At 39.7% G+C, this 13,772-nt stretch overlaps 1 protein-coding gene across 1 annotated transcript in view; it reads left to right on the plus strand.

The window, feature by feature from the left end:
* The window catches only part of LOC132774511 (cadherin-18), a 768,567-nt gene that overhangs the window by 229,530 nt on the left and 525,265 nt on the right, over window positions 1-13,772 (plus strand). Inside the window, exon 3 of the mRNA XM_060774682.2 lies at window positions 5,987-6,050. The gene's annotated coding sequence lies outside the window, so the exon portion shown is untranslated. The remainder of the gene's footprint in view (window positions 1-5,986; window positions 6,051-13,772) is intronic.

Here is a 13,772-nt window from a genome sequence, read left to right on the forward strand (position 1 = left end):
AATCAGGTGTCAAACAGGGATGTGTTATTGCCCCAACTTTATTCTCCATCTTCATCGCCATGATACTTCACCTTGTTGATGGGAAGCTTCCCACCGGAGTGGAAATCATCTATCGGACAGATGGCAAGCTATTTAACCTCAGCAGACTGAAAGCCAAAACCAAGGTCACAACAACATCTGTTATAGAACTCCAGTATGCTGATGACAATGTCGTCTGTGCGCATTCCGAAGAAGATCTACAAGCCACTCTCAACACCTTTGCAGAAGCATACACAAAGCTTGGCCTGTCACTGAACATCGAGAAAACCAAAGTGCTGTTCCAGCAGTCACCAGCCGTCCCCTCTCCAATGCCAGAGATACAGCTTAATGGTGTAACATTAGAAAATGTCGACCATTTCCGCTACCTTGGCAGCCACCTCTCCACCAAAGTCAACATCGACGCCGAAATACAACACCGCCTGAGCTCTGCCAGTGCAGCATTTTCCAGAATGAAGCAGAGAGTGTTTGAGGACCGGGACATCCGTAGGGATACTAAGGTGCTTGTTTATAAAGCTATTGTCCTCCCAACCCTGCTCTATGCCTGTGAGACATGGACTGTCTACAGACGTCACATGCAGCTCCTGGAACGATTCCATCAGCGCTGCCTCCGGAAAATCCTGCAAATCTCCTGGGAAGACAAGCGGACAAACGTCAGCGTGCTGGAGGAAGCAAAGACCACCAGCATTGAAGCGATGGTCCTCCAACATCAACTCCGCTGGACAGGCCACGTTGTCCGGATGCCTGACCACCGTCTCCCAAAGCAGTTGCTCTACTCCGAACTCAAGAACGGAAAACGGAATGTTGGTGGGCAGGAAAAGAGATTTAAAGATGGGCTCAAAGCCAACCTTAAAAACTCTGGCATAGACACTGAGAACTGGGAGGCCCTGGCCCTTGAGCGTTCCAGCTGGAGGTCAGCTGTGACCAGCAGTGCTGCAGAATTCGAGGAGGCACGAGTGGAGGGTGAAAGAGAGAAACGTGCCAGGAGGAAGGCACGTCAAGCCAACCCCGACCGGGACCGCCTTCCACCTGGAAACCAATGCCCTCACTGCGGAAGAAGATGCAGAGCAAGAATAGGGCTCCACAGCCACATGCGGACCCACAAGGAAACCCATGATGGAAGACCATCTTACTCGTCCAACGAGGGATCGCCTAAGTAAGTAAGTAAGCAGTTGCAGTATGAAGAAAGAGGAATAATAAAACAAGCATGTAGAAAATGATAGCTGCAAGGAAACAGAAGGTGACAGGTGGTATATTTCTTAGATGCTTGACTTCCAGGAGTCCATGGGACCAGGGCAGTCTGATATGGATGCCTTGCAATAATATATTCTATTCCAAGATGGCATGCCATATCTAATTGCTCCAACTTTGTGGTTTTCCAGAAGCTAGACACACAAGGAACAGTGCATTTGCAGCCAGCAGTTTCATTCTGTCATAAGATGAAAGCAGCTATCATGATCCACCCAATTAATATGGGGAAAAGTCAATCACTAATGTAATGGAGCATTATTCGGAGAAACTATTTATTATTTATTTATTTACAGTATTTATATTCCACCCTTCTCACCCCTAAGGGGACTCAGGGTGGATCACAATGTACATATACACGGCAAACATTCAATGCTGTTTTTGACATATAAGACAGACAGACAGACAGAGGCCATTTAGCAGATCTTCCATTTCAGATGCTGGAGGTTGCTCGATTCAGCCACAGCGGAGCTGTCGCTTCATCCACTATGAGCTTTTTTGATCACAGTATTTCCTCCTTGCTCTCTGACATTTTTTTGATGTCATAAACTGATAACATAGAATTCCTTCTACTAATATAGGATGCCTTCTAAACAACAACATTTGCAGCAATGCAACACAATCCTTTAGGGCAGCGGTTCTCAACCGCTGAGCCATTTTCTAGGGGTTGTGAAGCCTCCTCAGTTGGCCCCGCCTCTTCTGCCTCTCCAAAATAGCTTCAGCCCATTGGTTGGCTCCTCCTTCACTTCCCACAAGGCTGCAGGGAGTCAGGAGGAGGAGCTTGGAGGCAAAGGAGCACACGGGAGAAAGCACACTGCTCGGCTCTTGCCTCTGCCAAGCTCGGAAGTCTTATAGTCAAGTGAGTGTCCTGGTTGGAAGGGGTGGGGCTGAAAGAAGGACTTATTTCAGCCCCACACCTTCCTGCCAGGACCCTCACCTCTCCGGACAGCAACCCAGCTGGAGAAGAAGTGCCGAGAGAGTCCGAGCTCCGAGAGGAGGAGAGGAAGGGGCGCTTGGTTGCTGTGCGGAAAGGGTGCCACGTGCCTGTGCTGTACTCTCCCAAGAGCTCTTTCTGGGCGCTTGCCTTCCTCTCCCACCACAGTCTATTTTTTCACTTCCTATCCCAGTCTTAACTATCCTCCAGCACAGATTTTAGAGATTCTCAAACAGGTGTTTCCCATTTTTTTACACTTTCTCAGACTTCCTCCTCCATTCACTCTAGCTGAGTGGTCAAGAACAAAGAAAGTGGGTGCTATAAGCACTCCGATGGCACACACCCAAATGATCCAAAGATAAAGTCAGCAGCTTCTTCAATATATCAGTATTTTTATATATGTCCCACCTTTTGCCAAGACTGATACTAGAGGCAGCTAGTGATCATTTTGAAGGGTTATATAAATACATTAGTCTACTCATGCTTTGCATTGTATTCACTGACCCTTAAGTCACCCAACCTGCTATGGGTATGCTTTTCACACTGCGATGCCACAATTATATTTATTGTGTTACATACATTATTTAGACACTGCACGGCACACACATTATTATTACATATATTATTTAGACATGCACCTCAGCTTCCATTGCCACAATTCCTTTTCCTGTGTTATCTACTTGCCTGTCAAGATCCATGTAGAATACTCTTACCATTAAATAGTCAGATGTTGTTTATTTAGTTGTAAAACCATTTGGATTGGTAATAACTGAAGGGGGAATGTTTTACCCTTCAAAACCTTCAAAGGTTTCTTTACATTTCAGTGAAAAGTTCTGGGATTTTTCGACTATTGAAAAAGTTCAAGTGTGGTTCAGTACCAGCAGTTTCAAAGAAAATGGGGGTAATTCTGCTCACTCTTCCTACTCCCAGCTTCTATTAAAATTAATTTGTCTGCAGTCAGGACATGGTGAGAGGCAATTTTTGTTTATTTAGTGCTGACATTGCCCCGATTTCAATCATCCAATTGCTTCCAGCTAGAAGAGCATATGGATCCAAATCTGTTTTTATATGTTTTGTATCACAAAATTGAAGAGCTTTCCTCATGCAGGTCCTAGCAGTGCACAGCACCATAAATATTAATGCACACATTTGTGAGATAGTCATTCTCTCTTTACTTGTTTGGGAAATGTTTTGTCCTAGCAAGGACTTGGGAAAAAATAACCTCTACTGTACTGGATGAAAAGAGTGGTTGAAAATGACCTGGAGCAAGGTTTCAATGATGATGCTCTTTGGTTCACAAACGTCTCCAATTATAGAGTAGAAATTGTAGTGAATTTGAAGCAAACATGATGCCAAGTGGACTGTCCCTTTTTATCTACATGGGAACGTGTGGTGGCATAACGGTGAAACTTTTCTTTTTTATATATGTTGTTAGAAAATTCAAATTTTCAATTTTCCTGTTTTGTTTTGCTTTTCTTTATACATCATACTTGCATTTATTTACTGTTTTCCTGGGTGGGAGGGGAGAGAAAACCTATTTCCATGATCTCTCTCTCTCTGCCTTCAAGCTAACTATCGACTTATGCTACTCTATGAATTACATTAGAGTCCCTTAGTCTAGGGATACTTAGAGGTGCTTTTTCAAGTTTCTTCATTTGAAATATGGTCTGCAGCACTGGTGTTCATTGGTGCTCTTCCATCCTAATACTAGCCAATACCCATATCTGACTCTGTGTAGATTCCAAGAGCAGATTTGCTGTTTTGATTGGATGCCTTCAAATAATTTCATATAGCAATCCTAAGGTGATTCTATCACAGTGGTTTCTTGGCAGGATTTGTCAGAGAAGCTTTGCCTTTGTCTTCCTCTCAGACTCACAGAGTTTGATTTGCCCAAGGTCACTTGGTTTCTATAGTCATTTGGTTTGCATGGCTGAATGGAAAATTTTAACCTTGTTCATCCAGTGTCCCATGCAGACTACCACATCTGCTAGCCCTCTGGGATCAGATGTCCTAAATGTATTTAGACTCTAAATACTCATGTATAAGTACAGAAATTTTAGTCAAAAAATAAATGCCCCAAACCTGGACCATTTTATCCATGAGTTGATTTGAGTATCATACCTTAAAGGAACCATCACCTTCTCTAAGTGGAAAAGTCAAGAGCTTAATCCATTACAGGAGAACCCAAAAAAAGCACCACCTCCCTCTGATCTCTCCACCACGGGACCACTTCTGGCCTTTTTGCATGCCTAGCTGGGAAATGGAGGCCTGGGGCAGCCTGAGTCTTTCCCCTCATCACAGAATGACTCTTGACATATCCACAGGTCATACCAAAACTCATAATTTTGGTCCCCAAACCTGCCCTCGACATGTACATCAAGTCAACCTACACATGATTATATGTGGCAGTATCCTGCAAATCAGCCTTGTTTTTTTTTTAGTTTCTAAAAGTTCATTTCTTACTAGTCCGTATCAGAATGAGAATTGTGTGTGTGTGCATGTGGAAAATGTATTTTATTCCTACATGAGCAATTGTAAATATTTTGATGCAAATTTGTAAATATTTGTACAATGTCTTCAATTTTCTCTAATGTGTTACTTTGCATTTTCTTTGAAAGAATGCATTAGCACCAGTGTTTGTTTGTGTGTGTATGGGTAGGTGCAGGGATGTGTGCATATTAGGCTTGGGTAACTACGGAAAAAATTGGTGCTAAACCCGTTTCGTTTTTAGGGGGGCCCTTACCTTTAGTTTTTTTTTAAGAATTCAGAAATTTTCCTTTAAAAAAGTTCGAAATATACGAAATTTCATAAAATTACGAATTGATTCGTTAATGGCGGACGCAATTGCGCAATATGCTAAAAAACCCTCCAAATGGGACAGGGGAAACTTCTGAAGCTTCCCTCTCCCTCTGTTGTTGACTGTTGGTGTGATAATTTATTTTTTATCACTGATAAAACAAACAACAACTATAAAACTTGCACCAGACATACGGAAATAATTACAAAACAATTACGAAACGATTATGAAACAATTTTGAACCAATTGCGAAACAATTACGAAACAATACGAAATAAATTGGAAAAATTGTTTCAATTTTTAATTACTCCTCACAATAGTCCTGCATGGCTCAATATTGGATCGTAAGCTAATTTAAATACGAATTAATAACGAATTACGAAATTAACGAACGAAACCACCCAAGCCTAGTGCATATGTGTGTGTGTTTCTTAGCATTGCACCATGACTTTGGAGACAAGAGTTTGAATTGATGCCCCACTACAAAAACTCATGGAAAATTACATTCTCTCAGACTCTGTGATAGGCAAAAGTAAATCCTCTCTGAACAAGTCTTGACAAGAAAATCCCACAATAGAATCACTTTAGGGTCACCATTAATTGGAAATGATGTCAAACAGCAAGTACAATGTTAACATGGCATTTGTAATTTGAAAGACATGCTAAGCCATGAACTTTTGATTTCTTCTTTTTCTGGAAATATTGTAGGGAAAAGAATGGTTGCAGATCCAGGTCGCAAGGTGCCAAGCCAAATCAGAACTCTAGCTAAACACAAAGAATGAATATTTGTATCACAAATAGTATACTTGAAATGTGATATATTGTTGCTAAATATGTTTTTTTATGTAACACAGAAGTTTAGGCTTATTATCTTATTATCTTTCAATTAAAAATATGTTCCTAAACATGAAGGAGAATATTTGTAATACATTTTTCATATAAATGCAATTATTTATATTCTTTTCTTTCAGGTGAAAATAAGAAGGTGTTTCAGACAAATAGGAGCTACTCTAAAATTTACAGTAACATCCAAAGGTAGATTTTTTTTTTCATTCCTGCCACTGTCGCTATTAAGGATATATAAGAAATGTCAGCATTTTTGTCACATGGCTATCCTTTTTTCTTTTAAAGAGGAACTTGTTCTCAAGACTGTGATTGCTGTAAAATACAATAAGTATATTCCAATTTTCATTCTGTATCTAACACTGTGTGGCTTTCTTCATAAATATTAATTTCATTCTTGATACTGTTTGAGTCTATCACAGGACTTAGATTGTTCTTTTATACTTTGAGATCTTTGGTTCTTCTGAACATCCTTTTAAAAACATACACACAATGTACATTTTGTATAAAATTATCTGTATCTGAAGCAAAAAGAGAGGTGACATTCTGTTGAAATGCCAACCAAAATGTCCTTCTAGTCTGAGCAGAATATTTAATTTTAAGGTGACATTATTTGTAGGGGGGAGGTTAATCAATCTAAATGGATACTGTTAACATGTTTTTGTACAAAATATGTCTCTGATTTGTGACATGTGACATGTATTATGGTCTATCTAATTCCTTTTACTGAAAGGCCTGGCAGATCACAAAAGCTGGGGTTGACAAACTGCTGGAATACGGTAGCACCACTGGTTTTCACTCATATGCATCTTTCCTTTAGAAAATATCCCTGTGAAATGTTATTACTTTCCAATTGATAAGTGTATATTGTACAGGGTAGGTGTGCAGTATGTTCCATTTGTTTCCTTATTAAAATGTGTTGTAAATGTTTATGGTCTTCCCCTGTAATTCAATAACTTGTTTGAAGTTTTATGAATAATGACACCATACACACTTCTGTTGTGAATTTCTGATTTCAAGAATTGTGATGTCTACTAGCCTCTGTTGAACTACTTCAGAGAGGAAAAGCTTGCTTCTTGAGCTTATGTTGGTATACTAAAAACGCTATGAGTTGTAAACTAATTTGGAGGAAAAATAGGAATAGAAATGAATATAGGGACAAACTATACAAGTCATACTGATAACATTACTCTAATAGACCTTCCTCTCCAGCTCTCACATTACTTTGTATTCTGACATGTTATCTCTAGATCTTAGAATCAACTGATAAAATCATTACATTATTGATTTGTTGTATTATCCTAGTGCTATCGCCTAACTCACTAGTTATTGTTAATTGGTGTCAAATAGAATAGAATAGCTTTATTTGTCATAGTGCTGTTTCACAATGAAATCACTAGCCTTCCTCCACACATGCCACAAAACAACACACCCATCCCCACACCACCACCACACAGCCCCCAATGCCACATCAAGTACAAAACCGTGAAGTTCAACATAGCCACAGCTCTAGGATAAAAGCTATCCTTCAGTCTGTTTGTCCTGTACCATCTGTCAGATGGCAAGAATTTTTAAAAAGATGCCGTAAGATGTATCCCCAAGAATGTTCTGGGATTTCTTAAGGTAGAGGAAATTATAAAGTTCTTCCAAAGAGAGGAGAGGGCAACCAATGATTCACTGTGCAGAAATGGTGACCCTTTGGAGCGCCTTTGCATCTGCCACTGTGCAGCTACCAAAGCATAAGCAGATGCAGTCAGTTAGGACACTCTCTATAGCAGAGCAGTAGAAAACCACCAGCAGTTTTTCATTCAGTTGGTGATTCAGATTGAATCCTGTTGCTTGATGATGATGATGATGATGATGATGATGATGAACAAAGTATGGATTGTCGATATTGCAATCCCAGGTGACAGCAGGATTGAAGAGAAACAATTGGAAAAACTGACACAATATGAGGATTTAAAGATTGAACTGCAAAGACTCTGGCACAAGCCAGTCAAGGTAGTCCCAGTGGTGATCAGCACACTGGGTGCAGTGCCTAAAGACCTTGGCCCTGACAAAATTACCATCTGCCAGCTGCAGAAAGCCACCTTACTGAGATCTGCATGCATTATTTGTCGATACATCACACAGTCCTAGATTTGTAGATTGTATCACCTATGACTAGATTATAATGCCAATTGTCATTATAATTCCACTGTTATTTCTATTACTACTTCCCCACACTTTTTTCTCCTCCACTTTTCAGTATTTCAATCTCCTGTCTCTTCTCCTCATCCTTATCATGCACTGTGATTCTCTCTTACTCTGACCCTCTCCTGTAAAGCAACTTACATTTTTTTAAAAAAGGATACAACACATTGTCATTATTTATTGTAGCTAATTGCTATCAAGTCAACTTCAATTTATGGTGACCCTATGAATGAGAGACCTCCAAATCACCCTAGCATCAGCAGTTGTGCACAGGTATTGCAGCTATAGGGTAATACCTCCCTTGATGGAGTCTCTTCATCTGGAATTAGGTCTTCCTCTTTTCCTTCTGCCTTCTGTCTTACTAAGACTTCTTATCTTTTCTATGATTACTATCTTCTCATGATATGTTCAAAGTACAACAGCCTGAGTTTAGTCATATTGACTTCAAGGGAGAGTTTCAGCTTGTTTTGCTTTTGGGCCCATGTATTTATTTCAGTTGACCCTTCATCCAACCCTCAATCCCTTTATTTAACCCACCACCAAAAAGAAAACAAGGAGATCAGACACAAAAAGATCCTCTTTTGTTTTTTGTCAAACATGTCTGGGAATGTAGTGAGATAGATATAAGTCCCTCATCAGAACCGTTTGCTCCCTACAACCAACACAAGAAGCTCCTAACTCCTGAACACATTATTCCCAAAACTAGAAGAATGGTCACCTTCATTGCCACCTTATATCACCTCACCTTTTGCTGTCTAGGGTGCTAGCAGCTACCAAGACCTTTAGAGTACGAGAGGCAGAAAATTAAGCTCCTTCTTTCTTAACCCATTTTAGAATATTTACTGGATAAATAAGGAGCAAGTGATTAATGCAAGCTTATTATGAAATTAATTATTACTTTCTATGAAGATAGGAGGAAGAGAAGGTCATGACCCTGGGCTTTGGGGCATGTGGGCATCTGTAGCAGGTTGGGCAGGAAGACATTTCTCCATCTGCCTTTACTGAGGGACCATATATTTACAGAGTCAAAGCTGTACATCAGAAACTGTGATGGTACTGAGGTCTTTTGGTTTGGCATGCAAAACAAATGCCAGCAAAGAACTTGCAAACACCTGCTATAATCTGCAAAGAGCAGATAATTTCAAAAATGAAATACAGCATTTTCTAATTCAGAAAGCGCTGTTCATGTCAAAGGTAGAAATGAAAGGAAGAAACTTAAAAACATAACAGGTACACTGGCAAAAGAAACTAAGGCTATTTCTCCAACATGAGAATAAATTTTCTTCTTTGCTTTTTGGAATGGCTATAAAGAAGTAAAAGTATAAGTTCCCTTTTCAAAAATAAACTTTTTTGTAGAGGTTCTTCTCTGCCAGAGTAGAAAAACTTCTTACTGAAAATATGATGATCCACCTGTTTTCACTTAATAACAATTTGGAAAAAGAAATCAGGAGTTCTTTAGATTACCAGTGTGTAGTTAATATACTGTCATGTATTGATGATGTCTAAAGTATTGTGGCTTCTAGATGGTTCTGAGTTTCACCTGTGGTAAGTATTATGATATATACCTCCACCATTTTCAATCTCCTTCCTAAACCCAAGGTGTTGGGAAGTTTAGCTAGTCAGCCTAGGATGAGATTCATGTCAAACTGGAATGTGTGAGTTGCAAACAGAGGTAGTCTTAGACAGGGGTCCCTAAACTAAGGCCCATGTCCTGGATTTGACCCTCCAAGGTCTTTTACCCAGCACCTGCCCTAAACTATAGACTTAGCATCCCCTTAAGTCTGAAACAACTTGAAAGCACACAACAACAATCCTAATTCAGTTGACTATCTCATCAGTCAAAAGCAGGTCAAACACTTCTCATTCAAATTGTGTATGTTTATGTTGCTTCAAATTGTTCTTCATTTTAAATATCGTATTGTTCTTTCATATTTTTTTTGCACTACAGACAAGATATGTGCAGTATGCATAGGAATTTGTTCATGCAGTCTGAAGGAACACAAACCAGACCTCTGCTTAAATATTTTAAGGGATTATTTTGGTGGGCTTTGGGGTGGCTGCATGCCATCCCGATTGTTATCAGGATGGCATCTAGCCATGTTCCCTGGGAAAGCCCAGGTTTTGGGGGGCTTGTGGGGACTAAAGTCACTTCGATGTGGGTTTTACTCCTGTCTGGAAGTGCCCTGGTTTTCACTAGGCCTTCACATAAAGATGCTGGTGGACATAGCACAAGCATGCACATTGGGAGCAGGATTAATATACAAGGCCACAATCATCAATCCATGCATTCAGGCAGTATCCACTAAACAAAGCCAGGTAAGAAGAGACTTGAGCCCCCAAAAGAAGTACAGCAAATAATGTTATGTCATCTATTTATTGCCAGAGAAGCAGCTATCTTATATCACTCTACAGTTGTCCTATGACAAGACGGAATTTCTGCAGCAATCTCCCATTTTTGTGAAAATGCTCTTCCTCCTCCTATAATTGTTGACAGAAGTATTACATAGGTGTGACCTTTTCTGAATTTCTAGTGATTTTATTGTTCATACTACTGCATATTATAGTGTGTTCAAAATATTCACAGAATCTATGCTGCCTTCCTACATTCCCCAATGAGCTATTGGCATCTCATTCTGATGCTCTAATGGATTTTCTGCCTTGGCTGTCTAAAGATTTTGGCGGCGGCAGCAAAAGGATACAGCAAACATCTTTCCAGCTTCATTTAGCACCTTTCCTTGCCACACACAGAGATGTAGAGAAGCAGAAAGATGCATCCATATAGTTACACTATCTCTCTGTAATCAAAATCAATGTAATTGAGGAATATGATCATGAAAGTCTCTTTGGCTCCCACCACCATCTATCTTGTGACCCAACCTTCTGTTCAGGGGTAACCAGCCAGTTGCCTTTATGAAGATCACAATTACAGGAAGGCAATTGCTAAAACCATAGTTTCCCACCTACTTAGTAACCAAGGAAGTAAATGCAACTCTAAATATACATATTTCAGCTGTAATAGCCACTCACCACTAGCAAACATAGTCTTTTGTTGCTGTTGTTGTTTATAGTCTAACACTAAATTGTCTAGCCACAAATTTGGGGGGAGGGGAGAGAGAGAAAAGAAATATAGGACAATTTGGATGCAAAATGTAAATATTTCATTAGATTTAAATGTAGGATGGAAATAGTAAGAACCTAAGATCTCTCTCTCTCTCTCTCTCTCTCTCTCTATATATATATATATAGTGATAAAAGACAATAAAAGATACAGGAAACAAGAGAGAAGAAATACAGGTACATCATTTTATAAAAATCCTATTCACGATAATTATATAATGCAAATTTCTATACCTTTGACCACACATATTCCCATCTGTATATTATAAACAAAAATCTTAACCTGTCTAATCATACATGATTTGACCTCTTCTTCTTTCAAGTTTCAATAAATGCCTATTTATTTTTGGAGATTTTATGTTTGTTATTTGTACACAGTCACACTTCAAAATTAGTGTGATTTTGTTTTCTTCAAAATCATACATCTTTTTCACTTTTTAAATCTTTCTGATAACTGTAAATGAGAGAGTCATTGAAAATTATACCTCTTTAATTCTAACTTATCTCCTAATTTGAACCTATTTTCGCCTTGCAGAATCTCCAGTCAGTTCTTATACAAAACCATTTGTGTTTGCCTATTGTTTTTCTTTAATACAAGACTTATTGTACTGAGACATATCAACTCTGACCATTGATCTATCCATCTCAGTGCAACCTCTGCTGTCTACAGGGCCAGCCAATAACGATTTACTTCCTGAAGCAACAAACAAGATTTGTCCTCTCTCAGCTAATAGGGGCAGGTGTTTGAATTATTCTTCAGCAGTGTCTGTGGAATAGTATCCTCTAGGCATGTGCATAGATTCAATTTGGCTGGTTCCCTTCAGCTAATCCAGCTTGTTTAGAGGCCATAACAGCAAGGTCTCAGCCTCTAAATTTTCTTCAGCTGCAACAGAACAGAACACTGGTTGTTGAAAGCTATCTGCCTTCAGTTACAAGTAGAGTGTGAGAGGGAGGCAGCCACTAGAAGTAAAAGCACAAGGGGGGAGGCACCTCTCCAGTGCCTGCAAATGAACAGAAAAGAGAGGGCTTTTAAAAGAAAACCCAGGATAGGATAGCTCTAGGTCGATCACTCTTCCTTCCCTGGGAATTAGGAAAGCCTCCTTAAAATGCCTTGGAAAGCTGTATGCTGTAGGGAGAAAGCACTTCCCAGGGAAGCTCAGAACAGAAGAAAATAAATATTGAACAAATCATGTGCACCTGGAGCACCTATCTCCTCTAGAGCAGAAACAACTTTATCTACTAAGCATTAAACCTGAAGCACAAAGTAGATTGAAGCATTTTGGGGGGGGGGGCATCTCTCTAGGGCTGCAAATCAAGGAAAAGAGAGGGCTTTTTAAAGGAAGCCCAGGGTAGGACAGCTCCAAGTCAATCACTCTTCCTTCCCTGGGAGGTGGAGAAGCCTCTTTAAAATGCCTTGGAAAGCTGTGTGCTGCAGGGAGAGAGAGAGTTGCATTTGCCTGGACTACCTGTCTCCTCTATAGTAGAAATAGCTTTAACTAAACATTAAATCTGTCTCCTCTACAGACAGAAGGAAAAGGATTGCAGAAAGAGTGGTATCTTAATTCTGATGCTTTTAATTCAGGTCTTTAATGGGGGATATAAGGACAAATGATGGCTAAAATGACAGGAAGGGAAGACTGTGAAATCTCTCCCCCTCTCCCCCCAATAATGGGCCAGATAAAAATGAATATTTCAGGGTCAAAAATGGATTTCTGCCCTCCCACATTTGGGAGGCTCACAAAAAAATGCATCAAGACCACCACTGAAGTACAGGACACCAAAACAGATCACAGTTTACCTGAATTGCACAAGCCTAGTATCCTCTTCCACATTTTAAGATACATCAAATCACTTAACACATACTTATCTTTTCGAAAAATATTGCTGCCATTCCACAGCTTCTGCCATCAGAGGTGAGTTCCTCACTCTTATTAATGGTAGGGTTATCCCTAGTTCAGTGGAAGCTGCTGTTCAGCCTTTCAGACTGTGATCTTTCCCAATTTTACCTGAAAACACATGAGACTGAGGGTTTGTCCATGTGAATGGTGTATTGGGTGAAAGAGCTATAGTACATCATATATTCTACACTACTAGAATGTACATTGTGAGAGTTCATTGGTATTCTGCACTCAGGTGGTGAGTTCAGAATGAGCACAGATCAAGAAAGAGTCCATTAAGGGATCAGTGCCAAACTGGCACTTGCTCATCACAGTGATAAATGTGCTAACCTTATGGGCCTAAACAAATGCATCACAGAGTGTGATATTTACAGATGACATTGTACTGTGCAGTGAAGCGGAACAGAGATTGCAGGAGTTTCCAAGCAGGTGGAAGATGTTTTTTTAGAAAAGAAAGATCAATACAGACAAGACAGATGATCTGAGTTGTGAGAATGACAACCCAGGAGGGAACACCTTCAAGCTGGAAAAGGAACTGTTTCAGAAAGTGCATGAATTTAAAATTATAGGATCTAGGATGATAGGAGGAAGGGAGAATCAAGACAGACATGAAAAATGAATTGCAGAATCAATTACTGAAGTGGAGGAAAAGGATTAAGTGTGTGATAGGTATTTTCCAATATACTTGAAAAAGGAGGCATATTAA

The sequence above is a fragment of the Anolis sagrei genome, chromosome 4 (assembly GCF_037176765.1).
Source record: "Anolis sagrei isolate rAnoSag1 chromosome 4, rAnoSag1.mat, whole genome shotgun sequence".
Lineage (NCBI taxonomy): Eukaryota > Metazoa > Chordata > Lepidosauria > Squamata > Dactyloidae > Anolis > Anolis sagrei.